Source organism: Falco punctatus (genome assembly GCF_963210335.1).
Source record: "Falco punctatus genome assembly, chromosome: 8".
Taxonomy (NCBI): domain Eukaryota; kingdom Metazoa; phylum Chordata; class Aves; order Falconiformes; family Falconidae; genus Falco; species Falco punctatus.
Window position 1 is genome coordinate 14267178 of NC_137588.1, and position 20928 is coordinate 14288105.

A 20928-nucleotide genomic window follows, 5' to 3' on the forward strand; every position below is an offset into this window, starting at 1 on the left:
GCCCCCCAGGTCAGTACAGAAGGAGGGGCAGGAGGGGCTCCAGGTGCCAGAGCAGAGATTCCCCGGCAGCCCCTGGTGAAGCCCACCTAAGGCAGGCTGTCCCCCTGCAGCCCAGGGAGGTCCACGGTGGAGCAGATACCCAGCTGCAGCCTATGGAGGACCCCACGCCAGAGCAAGTGGATGCCTGAAGGAGGCTGTGACCCTGTGGGAAGCCCAGGCCGGAGCAGGCTCCTGGCAGGACCCATGAACCCATGAGGAGAGGAGCCCAGGCTGGAGCAGATTTGCTGGTGAGACTTGTGACTCCTCGGGGGACCCACGCTGGAGCAGTCTGTTCCTGAGGGGCTGCACCCTGTGGAAAGAACATGTGGAAAGGGCCACACTGGAGCAGTTTGCGGAGGATTGTCTCCCATGGAAGGGACCACACGCTGGAGCAAGGGAAGAGTGTGAGGAGGAAGGAGCAGCAGAAACAACATGGGATGAACTGACCACGATCCCCATTCCCTGTCCCCTCTGCTGCTCAGTGGGGAGGAGACAGAGAAACAGGGAGTGAAGCTGAGCCCAGAAAGAAGGGAGAGGTGGGGGGAAGATGTTCTAAGGTTTGGTTTTATTTCTCGTTACTCTACTCTGATTTGATTGGAAATAAATTAAACTGATTTCCCCACGTCGAGTCTGTTTTGCCCATGATGGTAAATGGTGAATGATCTCCCTGTCCTTATTTTGAGCCATGAGCTTTTCGTTGTATTTTTCTCCCCCGTCCAGCTGAGGAGGGGAATGATAGAGTGGCTTGCTGGGCACCTGGTGTCCAGCTAGGGTCAACCCATCACAGAAAGACAGAGCCCAGGCAGAGGCAGGACCCTGCTTCCCCGGCCCTTCCCACAGCCACCCCCATTCCTAGGCTGGAGGAGCCTGGGCGGGGGCTCGGGGGGGCCGGGGCACACCTTCTGCTGGGGGCTCTGTGCCTGGGCACGCTGCCCTGCTCCCCCTTGAAACACCCACGGGAATGCCATACCCAGTGCTGAGCTGCCACCCTGCTGGGGCACTGGCATGATCTCCCCTCCCAGCACCACAAGACAGCTTCTGGGAGACCAAGATTGTTATTTTTTTTTCTCCTTTTAAATCTTCCAAACAAGACCTTATGTGCAACCTAAGCAAAAGTCCTGAAGCTGCAGCTAGCAGAGAAAAGAGCTGTAATGACTGTGGATGTTTAATGGCAGATTGTAAATGACTGGTGATGTGTCAGCTGGAGGTCTTCAGCAGAGCAAGACTTGATCTCGATGGGTAGCTGCCACCCATTATCTGCAATGAAATAAATGGAAATACTTCTGTGTCTTTGCTTGATGCCTTTTTTATGTTCCAGGTTTGGAGATTTTCCTTGTTCCTGTGAAGCAGACTGTGCTGACAAAAAGGAGAGTGGCTTGCAGCCGGCCTCTGTGAGGTGCCCCAAGCTGCTAGCGCAGCCTGAATGCCCCCAGGCTGCCTTCGGGGCTTGGTCTCACTGGATGCCTGCTGCCCTGCTTCCACTGCAGTCAGGAAAGGTGAGACCCTAAAGACAGAGGAAAGCTCCTTCACCTCTTGCGCCTTCCTAACTAACTCCCTGTGCAGACGGTACTGTCCCGCGGGATAGCGCTGGCCGATGGTCTGCTTCAGCCAAACACGGGTACTGGCAACGGCATCTGCTGCCACCTCGGTCAGACCAAGTCATCTCTGTTCCCTTTATTTGCCTTCCTACCTGGGACCTTAGCCACCAAGATTTGTGCCCATTAAAGAAAAGAGTAATTTCTTACTGTGTGTTTCCTCTTACACAGTCTGTGGAGTCACACAAACAGTGCATTTTCTGACCAGGTCAAGAAAAAAGATGTAGTTCAGATCAGCCCAGATCGTTTGGCTGGTACAGACCCTCATGGCTTAGAGTTATTTCACCCTTTCTAAAAAAAACCCATCAATGTCCAATGCTACAACAAAAAAATCTGTTTTGAAGAAAACCAAAAATATTTTGGTGCTTTCCCATTTGCTCTGTCACTGTGAATCCTCTATAAGAATCCTGCGAACATCTTGGGACTTTAAACACTTATTTCTTGGGTGCTGATTTTGGGATGGTGTTAGTCCGGCGCTCCCTGGCTCGGCCACCAGTGCCTGCTCCTGGCACATTGCTGGGCGCTCTTCCCGGACACAGCCAGGCTGGGATCTGCCCGTGGGAGGTTTTGAGGGGCTGTGGGTTACCCCAGCCCGGCTGCCCCTGCGCAGCCCCGTGCACATGCATTATCAGGGCAGAGCTGAAGATGGCAGCAGGAATTTGGTTTCCCTTCCCGTATTTTGTCTCCTTGGAAGCACATCTGCGAGAGGGGCTGCTGCGGAGTGCGAATGGGGCTGTGAAACGGGTTTAATTATGCCGCTCATGGGGTCACTGTGGAGAAAGATGAACTTTTCTCCTCTTGCATTTAACCCTATTTCATGCATAAAGAACACTGAAGAAACCCAGAGATCTCCGTGTGGGTCTTGAACTGAGGTGATTGCCTTTTGCTGGGATCCTCCACCTGGTGTGGGGACCGCAGGCTGTACCCACAGTCCCACGAGCTGCCGGCTTGCCTGCGCTCCCGGCCAGGGTGACATCTCCATGCTGCCTCTGATGGCTTTTGGGAATGGACACCACGCAGGTTTGCAGTGCACAGCTAGAAAAAGAAAAATAAGTTTGAGATGAATACGCATTTTGCATGCCAGATGCCTGGCTTACAGGGGCTGATTGCTGAGAGGCTGGCTGCGGGTGGCTGGGGAGGGGGCACTGCCAAGAGCCCCATGTGCTGGGGGTTTGCCCGCTCTACCAAAGGGGGGTCGTGGCACGAGATCTGCCTGTTTGATAGCAGTAGGCAAGGGAGGGATGCCTGGTGCTCTGCCAAGTACGCAGTTGTGAGCACTTGACTCTCAAGCCAACGAGAGAGGCCAAGGAAGACAGCAGGAACTTTATTCTGCATCTTAATTTATAGATGTTTCCTTAATCCTCTCACAGACCTCATCTGTTTGAGAAATCAGGTTCATATGTCATTTGTAATGTCTCCTTCCAGACAGATAGCACCACAGCATCTGCAATTTCCATAAGTGTGTTGCACTTTGAAGACAGAGATACACGGGACACTTCAGCATAGCTTTTAAGTGCCGCAGGATTTGCCTCATCAACATGAAGGTCTATTCGTTGTTCAGTGCACAGCAGTATTAGTTTCAAGTCGCTCACATGCATCAAGAGCAGAAGAGCCCATTGCCCTGGCAAGCCACTGTCAGCTGATGCATTGCCCAGATCCTCATTTAGAAGGCAGGAATTGAGAGGAGGCCTCAAAAAAAGAAAAAAAAAAGCCCCCCCCCCAAAAAAAGCCAAAAAAAGTACAACCCTATAAACTTTACATAATTTCCTAGGTTTCATTCATTTTGCCGTAATTTTACACACGTCTTCACATTAAGTGCTTATATTGTCAGAGGAGCACTCAGGATAAGTAATGTCACTCAGTGAGTCACAAATGGAAGTCATGTCGGCTGGCATTGCAAAATGGATCTATAACTGGCTTTTTGTCCCTCAATTTGAGATGGTCTAATTCGATTTCTGTGATTTACGGCTAGGAGGAGGATGCTCGCTGTCCTCCTGGTCCCTCTGTGTGCTTGGGCTCGACGTCTTCCCCTCTTCTGACTACCCGGGGGTTGGCCGGTGATTAGTCTTTGCGAGGGTGGCGCACGTATGTCCTGCCGAAACCAATTTGTGTACCAGTAAGTGGAAGAAGGAATATTTTTACCTGTCCTTGCTGACATCCCAGGATAACAAGTATCATTCATGCCAGTCCTGAATTCAGAGATCATGGTGAAACTGCATTTGTAAGAAAAATGAGTGAGGCGTTTGGGATGAGTTATGGAGACCTGCGAGAATTTACCACTGCGACACGGAGCTGCCGGTGACAGCGGCCGTGCCTGGTGCCAGCTGCTTGAAGGGCTCCTCTCTGCATGTTTATTTACTCACTGTAGCTCTGACACAAAACCTCCCGCATTGGTGGGTTTCCATGGGTTTCAGTGGGCTTTGGATGGAAGCTGTGACACATAAAAATAAACTGTCTGTAAAATCACACCAGCTACTACTTGGGCAAGGAAAGAATTGGTGCTTAATGTACTATGTCTGATTTAGCAAAAGAGGTGTTGCATCTCAGTATCAAATACGATTGAGATAACCACGCACGTGTGGCAGAGGGCCAACACATTCATCCTTGTGGACCTGGTGTGTTCAGGTCCCCGCAGCCTGGTGGGGCTCGCCTGCTCTCGCTGGCATAGAGAGGCAGCGGTCGCTGATAAACCCTAGTGGACCTGAAAGCTGAGGCTCTTCCCAGCTCACCCCAACTAGAAGTCAGAGCATCATCAAAGTACGAAACCCGCTGGCTTTAACAGCAAATGCTCCCCCATGCCTGAGCCTGTCACCACACCGTCCCTTCCTCTGGAGCGAAGTGGCAAGCCCCCGGCTCCCAGGCTGGGTGGCCATGGCAGGGCTGAGTGGTGGCCACTGGTGGGCTGTGTGTTGGTCTGGTGTGCGGGCAGGGGGGCCAGCTGCCGGCTGTGTGTCAGTCTGGTGTGTGCAGGGGGGCCAGCCGCAGGCAGGCGGGAGCTCTGCTTGCCTGGGCACGTCTGTAAGTTGCACACAGCTACAGGTGTGCACAGGCGTGCAGGCACGCACCGCTCCACCAGCCTGACCCCAGCTGACAGCATGGTGGGAGCAAATCCTCCTGCTGATCTAGAGCTTCTCTTCGCCCTCTCTGGTGCTGCCCTGCCGTAGGGTGCGGGTATGAGCTGCTGCGGGGTCCTGGCGGTGGCAGTTTTGGCATGCAAGGAGCTCCTAGAGCTGCCGGGGTGGAAGGCACCCTATGAAAGGACAGACGATCACCCCTCACCCTGCTCAGCTCACAGACGCTCGGGTCACTAGCTCCCTGAACAGCCCCAGGCAAGCTCCGTCCTGACCTTGTGAGCCACGATTTTGGGAAGAAAACACCGAGCAAAATCTGTGCACCCTGTGCCCTGGCCACCCATCGGGCCCCCATGCCATGCTCCCCTAAAAGCTGAGAAAAACTTACTGCTGGCTGCCAGCTTGGCAGGACAGCCAGACTCCTGCCATGACCCTGGTGGGTCGCTCGTGGCTTCCCAGCACCCTCTTGCCTTGCTGCATCATTCTCAAGTCATGAATATATGTATTAACTCCAGAATTGTCTTAAGCAAACATTTATCTTGCAAAGCAATGGCCGTTGTTAAAGACTCCGGGGATGGATGTTTAGGAAAACGAGCCCATTTGAGTGCGGTGCTGGAAATGAGGATGTTCTCAATAATTTTTTCCTCAGGTTAACAGTTTCCAAATAAGCAGGTGAAATGGTCTGAGGTGATTAAAGCAATAGAGAAGATTAGTTTTGTTATATATAATCACCTTTGCTTCTCTTTTATGTGTGGAGTGATTTTCTCAGCAGGATGTGTTGTCTATTTTAGGGAACGCTAGCCTTTTACCTTTTTACCTTTTTAAAAAATGTAAATCAGCTTTTTAATCTTTTTCTGTCGATTTGATAGACGGCAATAGCAACTCTGTTTGGTAGTAGTTTCCCCCTTCCCCAAGTACTTCTTTGCCTTTAATTGCCTTAATTGTTCTAATTTGAATAAATCTGGGATCACACCTTGGCTTGTGGAAATTTGTGGAGGACCTGCAGTGTCCTGCTAGGAGCCGCTCCTGCAGACCCCCGCCAGCTCCAGGCAGCCAGAGGGTACAAAAGCCGGAGCTCCCCTAGGATGGGTTATGGCTTCACCTCAGCTCTGTTTCACTCCTGCTCCTGCAGGGAGTGGGCACCTCCTCCTTCCCCCTGGCTATCCCCATCTTCTCAAAGAGATGAAGTTTTGTGTTGAATGAGGCAACTCCCAGAATACACGTGTGGGTTTTTTCATCAATAAAACTTTTTCCAGAGGTAGATGCGGTGCTGGGACTCTCACTTCTGCAGGATTTCCTCTCCCTGTGCCCTAGAGGAACTCACTGATTTTAAATCCTTATTTTAAGTGGTGCAAAGCAGCAGCAGCCTCTTTCAACAGCGCTTGGCTCCGCTGCCCTCAGCCCTCTCCCCACCTTGGGGGTAGGACGCGGCTGCCTGTACGGGGCCACTCCTGTCCGAACCCCTGCACTGCTGGCTGTCTCAAGGACCTGTGGATGCTGAGCTGCCGCTCCCCTTCGGATTACAGCCAGAAAGAAGGAAAAGTTGTAATTTGGCATCCTCATGCTTTTTATTGGTGAGCTGAGATAATTTCACCCTGGTAAAATACATCTCTCCAACAATCCCCGAGCCTCAGTGGGGCATCCTTGCTGAAAGACACAATGTAGAGAAATGCCTCCATCAATATGGGATGCGTTCAAGATGGCACATGAGCTGACACAGCCTGTCAGGTACACGACGGGGTGGAGAAGAACCTGAGAAATTATTTCATATAGACCACTTGGAAAACAGTCCCTGGAGCAGCCCGGATGAGAAGGGCTCCCTTGGGAGAGCTGGGTAAAGAACATTCATCTGTCAGGGATGTCTTGAGGAGAAGGTGGAGATGGCCCCAGCCCTAACAGAGAGACCTGCGGACAGGGATGTATCCCTACGTGTGGGATGCTGCCCACACTGGGAAGCTCCGAAATCAAGGAAGAGGTAGAGAGGGAATTTATTTCCAAGGAAATTGTGCCCAGAAGGCACAGGGCAGCCCAGCAAGTCGGTCATCCTCACTCATCCCAACCCAAGAGCTGCCAGGGTGGAGGGGGGATGCTCTTTTGATTAAGCTGCCACAGAGGCACTTGCCAGCTCTGGGGTCACTGCCTGCTTTTATAGAAAAGTTAAGTGTTATTGGGAAATAAAGAAGGAAAATGCTAGATGATTATCAGGGAGGAAAAAAGGTTACAGTAAAAAAGGGAATTAAGAGGAGAATAACAAGTTGACCATTATTAGGGAGGGAGATGCAAAGAGATAAGGGGTGGGGGTGGGGGAACAAACATCTAGTACAGTATATTAGACTTCAGCGCGGATGTAAGTATAAAATGCTCCACAAGTCCTGTAATTGAGAAAATCCATCAAATGTCCTGACAGCTGTTCCAGCATTTCCAGAAGCGATAAAACTTGAATTTATTTCACTTCTGGAAAGGGGGCAGTATCACCTTCTGGCGGCTTTAATGAAATGCCATAAAATTTGAGGAAAAACTGTGCTGTAAAGTAATAAAAAAGGGCAGTCAGCAGCGGGTTGTTTGCTGAAATGCTGTTGGAGGGGCTGCGGCAGGGCTGACCTGCCCCAAGAGCCACGGCACCCACCGCGCAGCCCCAGCCCCAGCCCCGCGGCTGGCGTGCCCGCAGGCGGCCAGGGCAGAGCCGGCGCGGTGGGGGCTTGGCCCGGGCTGGGGGGCACGGAGCCCACGGGGCATCCAGCCCATGCCAAGGCGCAGGCAGGGCTGTAGGAGACCTGGGAGAGGCTCGTGCGGCTCCCACGCGCGGCCAGCCCGTGCTGGCACCCCTGCTCGGAGCAGAGGGCTGCAAAGTGTGGCCACCGAGGATATGGTTTTAATTTGGGGGTTTTTGTTTAACTGTAGCGTTGGGTGACAGGAGGAAAGGTCATCACTGCAGAATGTCTCCCCTCACGCGGGAGCTGCTAAGCGGTGAGCTTGTTTTCCTATTTAATTTGTTAATTGAAACTAAATTTGTAATACAACATTTAACTTATTCCAGACTCTGTAATTTAGCCCTAATTTGTTGGCAGGAGAGCATACCTTTCGCATACATTTTTCTTTCTGGCTCACCATCATCTCTCACATAATTGCTGAGACGGTTTCCTTCCATTGCCTAATTTTGTGTAAATGCCGCAGGCACCTTGGGATCCAGCATTACTACCCCCAGCTGGCAAATATTATGGATCTAGGTAATATGTTTAAACAAGAGTGGGAGGAGACATCTAAAAATAGAAGAGAGGGAAGGAGCGGCACTGGCCGTGCGTGGGGAGCCCCCTCCTCCCCCCCGCTGCTGGCAGGTGCTGGGAGCTGGGGTTACTGGTGACACCTCGCTTCCCCGGGGTGACACAAGGGGAAAGCGGCCGTGAAAGCAGAGCAAGGGCCACCAGTTTGCTCCCAATTAGTGCTTAGTACTGTGAGCTCCTCCGTGCCAGACAAAAAGCTTGGGGTGAGGCCACAGGGACGATGTGGCTAACACGTGTCCCAGCCACCACAACCAGTAGGACACTCCGTAACGCTGGTCTGGGCTCCATCACCCCCAGTGCCGCTGACTGTGGCTGTGGCCGCTGCTGCATTTCTGCCAGCATCGCTCGCTCTCGGACACCTCCTGTGATTGATGACCTTTTCTGGGAGTAACTGGGACAGCTGTACAGGGTGAGAAGTCCATACTTTGGTCCGAGTGTGGTTTCCAGCAGCTTGGCTGGAGGATGAATTACGGGAGTCACGTGGGAGTGGGAGACTGCAGGAGGGGGCTCAAAGCGAGGAAGCATCTCATGGCCAGAGTGCACGAGGGGGAGCTGCTCGTGCTTTGCAGCACGCCAAATGCTCCCCACTGCCAACCAGAAAATAAAGGAAGACAAAAAAGGGTGGTCTGTGAAAGGACTGTGAAATTCCTAAGCGGGCTTGTCTTTTCACACACACCGGTGCATACTGGCCAGATCAGAGAGGCTGAGCGCTGCTGATAACCTGCGTGCTTTATTCCGTGTTCTCTCCGCTGCTTGCAGAGGTGTTGAAATGAGCAAGGGAAACAACAGCTCCAGCCCACAACGAGAGTCCCGACGGGCGACAGGCAGCCCATGGCCCCAGCTCTCTCGCCGCGCACTGAAAGCCGCGCACTGTGTGAGGGGGACCAGGCTGGCCCATGGCATCCGACCGGGCGTCACAGCTGCTGCCTGGATTGCTCGTGAAGAAGAGCTGTTTCCACAATAAGTACTCCGAGGCAGCCCATGACTTCCCGCGGGAGTTATTTGAGTATAAGGGGGGATTTCTCCAGACTTCCGTGACGGTGCGTTAGGGGCTGATAATAAAACACCCTTGGGCGTGAGCGGGGCAGAGCTCACCCCCTTCGGCGAGGGACGGCGCTGGCGTGGCACCGCACCAGGGGAAAATCTGGCTCCTGCCCAGCCGTGGGAAGGATCCTTCTGATTAACCCAAAGTCCAGATTTCTGCGTGAAGGTTCCCATGGCAACCGGGCTGCAAAGATTAAATATTTAAAAATATGGAAGCGATGCTGGCGTGCGAAGCAAATGCGAGAACTTTGGGACAAGCGGCATCTCCGTGCTCCATCCATGCGGCTGGGTTGTGGCCCACGCTGGTGTTTTGCAGCCCTGCCACTGCCACCAAGGCTTCCACAGGCTGGGAGCAGCCTCCCTGCCCATCACCCTGCCTGCTGGCATCTGTGGGACATTTCTCCCCTTTCCACATGATTTTCCACAACAGAAACTGCAGGGCATGAGGCTGGCCACTCCTGGCAATTGCTCCTGTGGCTACCAGTGCTCCTTAGCAAACGAGGGGGTGGGGAATGCAGTTTAAGTGAAAACCGAACGAACGTTCCCCAGGCCAATGCCCAGTGAAATGTTATTTGTGGAGAACTTCAAAGCCATTCCCAGTAATGTGGGGTGGGGGGAGCCAACCAAAGAGCACTGCTGTTCATTTCACAACTGCTGGAAAGTGCAGTTTAGTGGAAAGCAAATGCTCTGTGGGAAGCGATCACTTTAATAATATTTTGATGGAAAGTTTTGAATCCACTAGACATGAGTAATCTGTTTTGACCTCCTTCTTTTGCTTCTGACATGCTGCTTTACCTGAAGTGCATCGCTCTGGTGGCGCTGGCGCTGCTCGCTGCAGTAAGCTCACTCCAGCTCCAGCGGTACCCATCCTACAGCAAACCAAAAAAATACCACTTACAGCAACGCAGGATCTTCACCAGGAGTTGCACATTTCAAGCTTAAGGTGGTCACCTCTTTTCCCACCCGTCATAATTGGTTGGTACAGCGACTGAGTAATAGCAGTAATACTAAAGAAAGGTGGTGCCAGCATCCGGGCATCCGCAGAGAGGTACAGATGGCCTCTCCAGACACAGCGGAGCTTTAACGGCATCACAGTTTCAGCTCCCATCTCTGGAAAAGAGATATCTAATTTCTGAAATCACTGGAAAGTTAGGGAAGTTGAGTTTTTAATGGCACCCACCATACCTATATCCATGTTTAACGTTTCAGCCTTGTCTCTAAGGTAAAGTGAGGCTCATTAGAGCCCTTTTCTAATTAGCTGCTGCAAACAGATTTTCTTTTATAAATGCCTGAATGTAAAGTTATTTGTGTACCTAATTTCTTTTTTATGTTACATTTATTTTTAAGTGTAATTCACTATGGCTTAACATTTGTAATTCTTGCAGGGGCATTACAACCAACGATGCACATTTATTACAACCCCTTCAATTGCTGCATTTTATTTCCATATGCTTTTGAATTGCTATTGAGCTTGTTTTGTGTTCTTCCCATCGTTAAAGTGTATTTTTTTATTGTACATAAATGGTAAATAATTGATACCTGCCATATGGTGCTAATCATCCTGTCAGCCCTATGTCTCCACCCTGTCCTTTCATTCTTTGCTAACTCTCCCCCATCAGCTTCTCACCTTTCTTTCCCAGTTTTCTCCACAACTTAACCCCTTTGCACTCCAGAGGTGCTTGCAGTGATGCAGTGCTGAGAAACGCACTGCCCTTCACCTCCACTCAGCCCAAACCCTCCTCTTCCTCCCTGACACCTTCCAGGGGAGGTGATCCACCCGGGAATGCTCATCCTGCCCCCTCTCCCCAAGGCCCCCTCATCCCCACAGTCCCATCACCCCACTCATCCCAACTGGTCCTATCACCCAGGGACCAGAGCCCACTCTGCCCCAACACCGCTGGGCTTTGCTGCACGACTCCTGCTGTGCCTTGTTACTCTTGCAAGGGCAGCACCCTTGCCAGCTTTTCCTCCTGTGTTAGCAGTGTGTACAGACACACAAGATACGAACACTGAGCCGCAGGGCTGAGCTTCTCTCAGTATAGACTGTGCTGGAAAAAAGTAGCCAGGACATTACGGTAGTTAATGGCAGCAAACCTCAAGTGCTGGCAGCTCCAGAGAGAAGCAATGAGCTAGAAGCCACGGTGACATGATCACCTCCTGCCCTGTCAGGGAACAAAACAGAGTCCCTCCAACCCCTGAGGTTGCTCAGCAGTGAGTTATGTGGGCTACATAGGCTAAAAAACACATTTGCAAGTATCTGGTTGCCAAAGCCAAAGCAGGGAAAGCCCGGAGCTCCCTACAACCAGAGCAGGCTTTCCATGAGCACAGAAATGTCTTTCTCTTAGCCTGAATTAAATCTTTCTAGACATAAAAAAAACACCCTTGGAGACAGATCCTTGGGATGGAGAATTTCTGTCTAAATGGTTAAAAGGTCAGGTTGCTGAACTGTGAGTGACCAAAAGCAAGGTTTTGTAATGGGAAGTGCTGGGGAACATTAGTAGCCAGCATTATTACCAGTCCAGCCGACAATAACAGCTTGTGCTGCGCAGACATGCGACCATCCGTGCTGAGCTAATTGTTGATAAAATCCTAGGAGTTATAATTAGCCCCGGTGGGACTCCTCATGCTGCTAAACTGAAGCGCATGCCCCCCTGTTTGCAGGGGGGAGCTGCAGGGCAGGGTGGTGGCCCAGCGTCCCCAGGGCGCAGGGTGGGACCAGTTGGTGCAGACCCTGTGGGGCAGCACCAGCCCTGGAGGAGGGGAGGATGGGGGTGCTTGGCAGGGTTGGGAATAAACGAGCCAGGGCTTCGCTCTGTCCCCTCTTTCCCACCTTTCCACGTGATGGCCAAAATGGGCTGTTATATGACAGTTTTGCCATTCTGCCCTTGCCAGAGCACAAGCCCTCCCACTGCCTTTAGAGCCTGCAGGACAAGGTTCTGGGATGCTGTGCCGGTCCATCTGCCCATCTGTCTGTCCTGAGAGCGCTGTATGCTGGGCACAGCTGTGCAACTGCTTCTCTCTGCTCTGGGCAGCATTGTGGATGCAGATGTGTGGCTACATGTGGTGCCCGACCCCTCCAGCAGCCCTGGCACAGCCCTGGCAGTGTCCCTGGGGATGGAGCAGCCATGGCCTCAGTTCCCCGGTGGGGCAGGTACCAATGGCACTTCTGTGGATGATGGGCCTTTTGCCTCTCCCTCCATGCATACGTGTGGGCAAGCTGGGCTGATCTCCCTGCAAAACCCAAGTCTGCACGGCCGTGGCAGGTGCCAGCCTGGGGGAGCACCAGGGGATGGGGCTCTGCGGTGGCAAAGAGGGGCAGCAAAGGAGACATGGGTGGGAGGGAGGAGGTGCAAGGAGAGCAGTGGGATGTGGCAGAAGAAGGGGACAAAGGTGCGGAAGGTGTGTGTGCCAGTGCTGGGGCTCAGGTAACCCGAGTTCTGCGAAGGGGAGGTTGCTGCTGGCCGTGGGTCGGAGGCAGCAATGTTTGCCTCTGAATATTGATGAAAGATAGTTCTAGGAGATGGGAATTAGCTGAAGGCTAAAGGCATCCCTCCTGATGGACTGATGTGTGCAGCGTGTTTAGTAATGAACCCGAGCTCCCTTCCCTACGGCCTGTGTTGTAGTGCACAGGGAACAGCCCTACTGGATGTGCCTTGAGCAACTAATTCCCAGAGAGATGCAGATGGCCTTTGCTCTGTCCTGAAACCCCCTTTTTGGCAATCTTGCTTCACCGGGGGACTGACTGATCAATAATTAAAACAAGGGATAATTAAAAACTCATGAAAACCTTCTCTGAGACCTCAAAGTGAAATATATCAGCTTCTCCACTAGCTACACTGCTTGTCCTGATTTTGCAACGTCTCCCAAGCATGATGATCCGACCGTGACATCTTGCTGCTGTGGAAAGCTGGAGATGACAGCCTCTGGGAGCAGCAGTCGCCAGCAGCTCCCTCTGGGGCTCTGATGCATTTCCAGCATCGGTTGCATCATTTGCAGTGTGGCTGCATGCAGGGGTGTGCTCACGTGTGTGCTTGCCAGCTTTTGTTTGGAAGACAGGGCAGTTTTAGCTACTGACATCCAGCAGAAACTGGAGGCCCTGGGTCCCCTTGCAGCTGAGCAAAGCACCCCCCAGATATGAGCAGGTAAATGTGACCGTAAGAGTTCAAAGTCTACTGAAATCCCACCGTGAGGGAGGAAGACTAAAGGTGTTTTACCTGTTTGCTGCCAGGTAAAAGGTGACTGTTGTAAGAATTGAACCTGTGAGCTGGGCGCTTTTTTGTGCATTAATAAATCTAGGGGTGATAATAAAACGGCAGTTTTCCTACAGAAAACACAGACTTTTCCCAGGCACCTAAATGTTAAAACACGTCGAGCAGACTTTGAACCCGGAGTGCCGCCCGCTCCCTCTGGCAGAGCTGAGCCCCCCTCTGCCTAGGGACACTTTCCTGGGTACATTCAGGCCTCTGAAACACTCCAGCTAAATGGCATTCGTTAGCTTGGGGGAATGTCTTTAGAGAAAAAAGCAGTGTGCTGGAACCAGGTGCCACCAACGTGTGATTAATAGCGAGTGGTGGGGTCTGCACTCGCCAGTGGGGGGACAGAAATGCTCTTTCCCTCCCAGATGTCTTTGGCACAAGCCTTGGCAGCTCTTTCTAAGCTTTTCCTGAAAACTAGCTGTCTTGTGGGACTAAAAACCGCTGCTGCATCAACAGCTGCGCTTAGGGGAGCAGGTGAGACGCAGCCCTGACATTTCCAGGCTGTCCAAGCAAGAGAGCTCCTGACCTTAGCTTTGCCTGGATGCTAATGCTGCCACCAGACCACATACCCCACATCCCTCGGCACACAGGGGAGCAAGATGCAGGGCAAGGGGGCTGCCACCCTCCTCCATCCACCTGGCCACAAGCCCACCCCCGCAGGTCCCTGCCATGGGAACCCGGGTCCCCGGGGACACATCTGTGCTGCCCTGCAGCCTCCGCATCCCTGCAGGCCACGAGCATCCGAGGAGATGGCTGCTGCTGCCAAGGCTGTCAGTGCCCAGAGCTGGCACCGCGGCCGTAGACGCGTCCAAATCCTCCCACGCTGCCAGCAAGGCGGCGAGGCTGGCAGCGGTACCCGCCAGCTTCGTGCGCGCCGCCACGGCGTTCGCGGGGGAAGAGCCTGGTGGCTCCCAGGCCTGAAATTTCTCACTCGTGTCTGATGGGCTAATTATTATTGATTGACATTTTTGGAGTTTTCAGGGCACTTTGGGGGAAGAGCAGAGTGTGGGAAGAGGAATATGTTGACAACTTTTTCACATAATCCTTTCCAGCCCCCTCATTTTTCAGTCAGCCATGGAACGTATCCAAATATCTGGGATTTTAATGAAATTAAAAGCAAGCAGACCCAAAAAACCCTTGAAAAGCACAAGAAAAAACACAAATGGCAGTTCCCCTCCTTTCCAGCCCCTGTGCCACATGGTGGGGATGGACATCCGAGGGGGCCTGGTGGTGATGCGGGGAGGCTGCCTTGGCCCTTGCTCCTGGCCCCACACCAGGGCAGCTCTCCCAGCCCCGTGGTGCCCTGTGGCCAACCTGCTTGGGTGCTCAAGTGGCATTTGGTGTGAGCACCTTCCCCTCCCTCCATGGCCTCCTGCCAGGTCCTGTAAGAAGGAGCATTTATACGACTGTCCTCTGCCCACACCAAGAGATGCATGGCATCCTCAGCCCTTTTACAAGGGAGGGTAGTGGTGGTTTTGGTCCAGCATCCCTACGCACTGAGCTGTCTTAAGCAAGGTTTTGAGAGCCACAGCTGCTGGTGTGTATTTATCCTAAGCCCTGAGTGAAACCCCACTGGGAGCTGCACCTCAGCACATGCTGTTCAGGATCCCCAGAAGGCTTCAAGCAGGTTTATTGCAGGAAAAAAAAAGCTCTTTGTATTAATAAGTAACAATCTACTTTAGCAAGTAGAACTGAACTGAACTGAAGCAAGCAATTTGTATTGCACGTGCTATAACGATGCAGATAAAAGTGGTTACAAGGGACAAATGATTGCATACTGGATGCATGAGCATCGACACGTGCTACATCTACCTCAGCGGCTCTAAATGCATTCGCACAAGTTTAACCGTCGCTGCTGGAGGTAACTCTCAGATTATATTGTGTATGATGCAAATCAGTGTACAGTAAATACCTAATTAGCAAGCTGGATTTTAAAGTGGCGTCAAATTTTCCTTGGAAATGGCAACCCAAACTGCCTGCGTGGCTGGGAGGCATCACTGCACCCTCACTGCCACGACTGGTGGCGCTGGGCAGAGCCGGCACGGCAATATCTCCGAAAGCCGCTCCCACTGCATGTTAATACTGCTAAGGTACAATCCAGACACAGCTGGAGCTCTGGCTCCTACAAGACATTCAAACCTCAGCCTGCAAACACATACTCTTTGTATTTTCCCCGGGCAGCTTGCTTAGCCTTTAGGCTTCCTGGGTTTTGAATTGACTCTGCCTTTTGAGTGGGAGTTTTAAGAAAAAAAAACCCAGCAGGTTGAAAGCAAAGGACCCGGCTGTGCTGACTAACCATTTTGATTTAAGGAGAATGTGGGAAACACCGCGGGGAGAAGCGAAGCCTCCGCTTTGTGAGCGGCACATCGGCAGTCAGCAGTGCCCGCTTAAAATGGATCCCAATACCTGCCGTCCTCGGTTTAAGATTATTAATGTTACTTAACCTAAACAAGACCGGACAGGAGGATTTTCCCCCAGCATGGATTAGTAAGTCAGGAGAAAAACGAAATTCAGCAGAAATCCTCTTAGTCATTTTTATCAGGGGTAGATTTTCACATCTGAATCTCAGCTGCCAATTTGCATGGATAATCTCAGATTAGCTTTACTCTGCCGTTCACTTATTTGTTCCCCCCTCCTAAATAAGCACACTTTTGCAGTGACAAAGGAGACAAACAATTCTTTAGGAGAACGGCTGTGACACCTAAATAATAATGTTAAGAAAGTCCATCTAAAAACGAGCAGCTCGGCACTTTTGGCTCCCCCCTCCTCACTATGCATTATTCATAGTAGACAACAGGACCGAATGTGTACGCTCCCTGTGCAATTACCAGGAGAACATATTCAAAGACATATGCTAGTGCTTCTTAGTGAAAGGAGATGTGCAAGCACCCATTATTTACTAGGCACTGTTACAAAATCTGCAAGTTTGACTCCAAGGTTGCAGCTTAATTGACTCCCCCTGGTAGCTCTTGTCATCCATCTAATTCAAGCCACGCGAAAGCCTGGCTGTTGTTTTGTGTGCGTAAAATACGCTGGCTGCTTTGGCACATGCTGGTGAAAAAAATGTGGTTTGCATCAATTAACCTTTTTTCTAGCAAGGAGAGTGGCTGAATGACAGGGCATCTGAGAAGTATGTGAAACTTCAGCACTTCACTCAAAGCAAATCATCACTGAGGTCGTCCGTGTTATCATCATGGCTGCCTTTGGCCCTGCTCCTCCTGAGCACAGAAGCCTCGATAAGGATCATCTGCTCAGTTTATTGCCTTCTTGATCCAATAAATATATTTCCTGTGAGAAAACCTTTCTGTGGGATTTATTTAAATCAGCCTCCCAAAATTCATCTCTGCAAACTTCCTTCCTCTTCCTCCCACACTGGTTTTCTCTGCGTGCCATAAGCTGCAAGGATCCGTGCAGTGATTCCTTTCTGTATCCCCTTCCCAGGCAGGCAGTAACCTCTGTGCACATGGAAATAATTTTCCTCTGATCACCCAGACCAGTCTAGCTCTTCTTCTCCCCAACATGCATCCCCCGGCAACGCGTGCCCCTTTAGAAATGATGCACAGAGGGGCGGTGGGATAGAGGCACCACCAAAAGCACCAGAGCAGGGTACCTTACTCTGTCCCCTGTCACAGCCCAGATGAAGAGACGTGCAGTCATTTATTGTCAGCAGAGGTGTTTGACACGGGTGGTACAACCACTGCCAGAACAAAGAGCCATGAGAGGGAGGGGGAGGCTGGCGGATAACTAATGGGGGTAAAAGCCACCTCCCCCAGTGCCTCAAAGCTTTGGTTTGCGGGCTCTGAACAGTCCCAGGAAGCTGCCCCGTGCCCCGGGGCTGCCGTGGGTGGGGGTGAGGGCTGCATCCCACCGGGCACCAAACCCCTCCTGCCCCAGCTGGCGATGGGGGGGTGACCAGTCAGTGATGCCCGGGCACAGGCACAGCCTGCCCCGAAGCGCATTGCTTTGGCACTGACCCACCGGCTGGGCAGGAGCTTGCCGGGGGTGGGTGGGTTGATATTAATAAACAGGGATGGCAAAACTTCCCTGGTAGGGGACTGGTGCTGACAGGCATCACTGAAATGAAAGAGAGCAGCCAAGTTATTGTTGGGCAGCTGCCTGTGCTGGGTGCTGGTGTGCTTTAGGCAGCTACTCCAGCCGGGAAAGGGCTCTGCAGCAGCGCAAGGATCAGACCTGACCGGGATGGGCTTTCCCATGTGCCGCTGAGGGATGTGCCGTGGCATCTCGAGGCTGGGAGCTGCAGCAGGGCCAGCAGCAAAGTGCACCATGTTTCACTGCTGCACCTTGCCGTAATTTACCCACGGCTTGTCTCCCCTTTGTCCTCCTGTTCAGTCTCACACCAAATGGAGTTTCTCCCAGGGCTGCTGTCTGCCAGGGAAGCCGTTCGCTGGTGGTGCCATCCACTGGTGGTGCCATCCCTGGTGGTGCCATCCCTGGTGGTGCCATCCACTGGTGGTGCCATCCCTGGTGGTGCCATCCACTGGTGGTGCCATCCACTGGTGGTGCCATCCCTGGTGGTGCCATCCACTGGCGATGCCAGCGCGGCAGAGGCCAGGCAGCACACAGCACCTGGCTGTCTTCAGGTAGGACTCTGGAAAAAAGCAGCAGCAGACGATGTGCTGAGGATGTGCGGGCATGGGAACGCAGCACCTCTTTCCTTTCCAAGTGGGAATGCCCCAAGAAAAGAAGGTCAACAGTCATACCAAGGTTTGGGATGACGGTATCATACTGTTCCCTAACTAGTCAAATAAACATAAGAATCTGTATGGAAGCGCTCATCCTAATTTTGAATAAGTACAAGATCAATTAATTAGGCATGTTTTGGAGAACTTGTGTGAAATATATACACTTTTTTTACGCAGCCCTGTTCTGCAGCTCTTTGGGAGGTACAGCATCGCTTCCAGCTTGCCTAGACTGGGAGGAGCGACAGAAGTGACGATCTGGTGGGCTTTCCACGTAAATCCTTAATGTAGACGTGCTGCGGCACCGCAAAAGGGAATTGACTTCACTGCAAATGAAGGAAGGCCTTAAGTGCTTTGTTGAACAGCAGCCGAGCTCTTTGGTAATGAACAACAGTGACAAAAGAAAGAAAGAAGCAAGCCGTGATAGCCTGATGTGGTTGCAGTGGAGTAGCTGTTCCGACGGTTGCTGGCGTGTGAGATGACATGTGAATACAATCTATCTCTGCACATTGCTGCAGTCTTTCACCAGAGGCTACTTTAAAAACCTTGAAGACTTGGCAATTAAGAGGACCTCTAATTGAAACAGAACAACACTAGCATTTTAATTGCCATGCGGCTCCCCTCCAGAGCATCGTGGTCTAGCAGAAATCCAAGATTTCTACAAGCAGGTTTAAAAACAGGTTTTTCAAATCTTACAGAAGCCATGCCATGCATGTGCTTTGCCTCAAGAGTGGTTTGTGTCCATGGGGAAGGGATTAATTACTTCACAACACCAGGGCCACAGGTAGGGGTAGAAAAGACATGCTGCTGCAACGGGTGACACTTGCCCTGGAAACTATCACGCTGGAGTACATGGAAACCTACTCCAAGCAGTGGGCAATTTAAAATGCATTAAGATGCTCTGAAGCCCAGAGCTGAGCCTTCTTAAAACAAACCACTGGGTGCTAATGATTAGTGGCTGGACAGGGGCAGGGAAAACCCACCGGTGTTGCACAAACTGGGATGATGTTGTTCTGATGTGCCCTGTGGAGGTGTTGCAGAAGTTCAAGTTGTATCAAAGAACTGAACAGAACCAGTGTTCGGGATATTCCTCCCCATTACCCTTCGGTTCGGTGGCACCGACACAGAGGTCGTCAGGGAAGGGGCATTCATTTCTCCTACAGCTGGGAAGATGCTTAGGGTGATAGTAAATGGGATTACAGCAGCAGCCTCACTCCAGCACAGAGCAACAGTAACACTGCGTGGACACGGACCCTTCGAGGGAAGGAGGGAGATGCTGGGCGTGCTGGGAGCAGTGGCAGCATCCCCTGTGGTGGGTGCCAGGGCCCATGCTGGGCAGGAGCTGCTGGCATATGCATGTTGTAATACATCAATACACTTTTATAATTCCTTTCATTTCTGAGAGTCCCAAGACATGCCACAGCAGATTATCCTGCTGATTAGCCAAATCAAAGCTTTGTGAGCAAAACCTGCACACTATTCAGGGAGCTGCACAATATGAAATCGATGTATTGAAAGAGCACTCTCCACGGCAAGTGCTGCTCGTTCGCAGCCCCCGTCCGCTTCCCATTTCAAGGTAAGTGACATCGAAAGAATGGTTGTGGCGTTGTTTTCCATTGCTAATTATCTGCTGGTCCTGGACTGGATGGCACTCGAGACATAAATGATGCCATCTCTTTCCCAGGGAGATGAGAACCAATGCACAGAGGGAAAACCAAGGCCAGGAAAGGAAGTTTCTGCTGCGCAGTCTGTGCCAGACACCAAACCTGGGCTGAAGCTGCAAATGGCTTTTAGGAACAAGTCTGCAAAAAATGGTGAGCAGGTGCCTGGCACGCGCGGGAGAGGAAACACAGAAGAACGGATGAAGAATAAAGTTTTTTTCCTCTACCCAAAGCAGTATCCAGAATCTTAACCTAAAATCTGAAGCCAAACCCCATGCTGGGAGCTTGGGGTTCACCCCTTATTTTTGCAGAAAATCCCAACGTCAGGTGCTCCCGCCTGCAGTTGGTTTCCACTGCATGTTTCAAAACCAGGTCCTGGTCCTGCTCGAGGGGAAGCAGGCAGCAAGGGCGATGCCGGGGGAGCAGCATCCCCAGGCAGGACCCCTGACAGCCTCCCCTTTTCAGCACCCAGGGAGGGGCACCACTAGCACCCTTGTTTTCATCCCCCTGGCCCTGGCAGCACCGCAGCAGCCTGATGCTCTGCCGTGGGCAGGGCTACCTACCTATTAGATAATTGACCGTATCCCCTGCCAAGGCAGGAGGCAGTCTCCTGACAGAGGCTGTAACAGATATTAAACGTACTGCTCTTGATCTCAGCAAAAAAAGGCCACTGGAGTAATTTTTTTTTTAACCCGCTAAGTAAAAGCTTTCTAGCTAATATTAATAGGTTTTATCTGATGGAAATGGTACATTCATCATGGAAGGGCTTTTCTTTTTTTTTTCTCTCCCATTAAACTTTCGAAGAAATGTTTTAATTTTTTTAAGCTGTCATTGATTTTTTTTGTAAGCAAAAATGGACATGTTCAAGCAGAAAAAAAAATCCATTTCATTGCAAACCAATCTTCATTTAGGAAAAGATTTCAACATACAATTTCCAATTTGGTGTCATCGCATCTTCCTTGTCCCACTATTACGCAGGTCAAATTACGCAGGAGATTGATAAAAGTACAAAAAACTTGTTTTAGCGGTAATTGGAACTTTTATATTTATTTCCAGACAGTTTTGCCTTGCCGCTTTCCTCTTTTTCCATCAGCCCAAGAGACTAACAGCCCTAGGTAGCCGCATGTTCATGCCAAGCCCATCCCAGGGAGGTTTGTCCCTCTCCCTATTCCCATTTCTAAACGACCTTCTCAACCAGACACGGAGTAAGACCCACATTCAGGTCAGCAGGCACCAGCACCAGCACCACGGGTGACGGCCAGCAAGTAATGCCCCTGTTAA